The following is a 1,997-nucleotide window of genomic DNA, read 5'->3' on the forward strand; positions in this document are numbered from 1 at the left end:
AACTGCCTCACCAAAAAAAAAAAAAAACCATTGCAGAGGGAGAGTACTTTACATGCCTGCCCTCCTTTTGCATTTCTAAGCCCTCCAGACCGCTTTGCCAAGGCTAAAAACTTAAGAAGGGGTGCCAACTTGAATAAAATACTTTGGGGGGTCCAGATAAGCCCCACCACGCATAATTGATCACATGATGCAATGCACACATACCATTTGAATGGGAGTGCCCATCAACTTTGCCCAGCCCCCTCAAATATTTCATTGTGGGGGCCGAAGCCCCCATGGTGTCGGCTCCTATGTCCTTAAGGCAACAATATATCTACATTCTGTAGAGAGGAGCACATTCTGCCAGCATATTTAAATGATTTATCCACAGTTAAAGCCACTCAATGAGCCAGGAATGGCCTGCTGTTTTGATTCCCTTGGCTCTCCACAAAACTATCCTTCCTGCCTTCATAACGAAGAGGAAAACAACACACATGCCTTGTAATATCCACTTGTTAGCACTTTAACCCCCAAAGGGGGAGATGACAGCATCTTCATAGTTGAACAGGAACTGTGTTGGCTTCCCATTTCCAAGTGTGTACTTTAGGATTACATTCATTGGGTCTGCATTTCATACCTTGACCTTTCAGAGTTCTTGGCTTATTCTTCCTGTGACACAGTTGTAGAGTATGAAGAGGCCCAAGCTGGGGTGGGCTTAGCCCCATGTTTCTCACTCTGTGTGGTTATACTGACCTCATATCAGTGTTCTAAAGTCTCATACTGAATCATTGCTTTTAGCTGTAGAAGGGGATTGTGTTTACATACCTAGAGATGACATTAAAATAGACCATTGATATCAATGGCAAAGATTTAACCACTTCACAGATTAATGGGATATAAAGCATGTATAGGTGGCAGGTATTACTGAATTCATTAGGGCGGACTCTCAAAAGTATTTACTGCATTTATGCTACAATTTTATGCACACTTCGCTGGGAGTAAGCCCCAGTGAACACGGTGACACTGACTTCCAGAGTAAACATGCAGAGGACTGTCTCATTTAAAATGCTTGATTTGGTCTGTGCCCATAAAAACTTGAGTGTTTTGTGTGGTTCATTGCTGTGTGCATGAACACTGCATAAGCCACATTGAATGTTAGAGAAGGATGGGCGGTGCCTTTCCTCATCTCCTCCCACTGGTTGGCGATGGCAGGCGCCAGGCTCATGCTGCTTCGGCTGGCTTTGGCGCTGCGTGGGGCGCGAGATGAAAGCTCTACAGACCCAGTCATCTCTCCATCCTACTACACTATCTCAGATGCTGTAATCTCTTCTGAGACTGTCTTTGTTGTTGAGATCTCCCTCACCTGTAAGAATGGATCTCAAAATGTTGCTCTCTATGCAGATATCAATGGTAAGCAGTTTCCTGTTACTCGGGGTCAGGATGTTGGCCACTATCAGGTTTCTTGGAGCATGGAGCATAAGCTGACTTGCTCTGACACCTACGAGGTGAAGTTCTTCAATGAGGAATACTATAGCATCTTGTGCAAGGCTCAGCAGAACAACAAAGATGTCTCTGAGGTCAAACCCCTCTTTTTGGTCAATGTGGATCATCGAGGTGCCTGGAGCGAACCATGGGTCTCCACTGAGGTGCTGGCAGCATTCATTGGTCTCCTTGTGTATTACATGGCCTTCAGTGCCAAGAGCAACATCCAAGCATAATCTGCTTCAATAAACCTTTCATGTAAAAAAAAAAAGATGGGGGGTGGACAGGCATTATTAAAAAATACATAAATGAATGTTAGCAATGTATCATGGAAGAGAGAAGAAGAGTTTTGGGTTTGATATCCTGCTTTATCACTACCCAAAGGAGTTTCAAAGCGGCTAACATTCTCCTTTCCCTTCCTCCCCCACAACAAACACTCTGTGAGGTGGGTGGGGCTTAGAGACTTCAGAGAAGTGTGACTAGCCCAAGGTCACCCAGCAGCTGCATGTGGAGGAGCGGAGATGCGAACCCAGTTC

The 1,997-nt window shown here is 45.0% G+C and overlaps 1 pseudogene; it reads left to right on the forward strand.

Annotated features, from left to right (window-relative positions):
- Nucleotides 1-1,184: 1,184 nt before the first annotated feature.
- On the forward strand, nt 1,185-1,726 carry LOC118091090 (translocon-associated protein subunit delta pseudogene; annotated as a pseudogene).
- Nucleotides 1,727-1,997: the final 271 nt, after the last annotated feature.

This window comes from Zootoca vivipara, chromosome 9 (assembly GCF_965207765.1).
Source record: "Zootoca vivipara chromosome 9, rZooViv2.hap1.1, whole genome shotgun sequence".
Classification (NCBI taxonomy): Eukaryota; Metazoa; Chordata; class Lepidosauria; order Squamata; family Lacertidae; genus Zootoca; species Zootoca vivipara.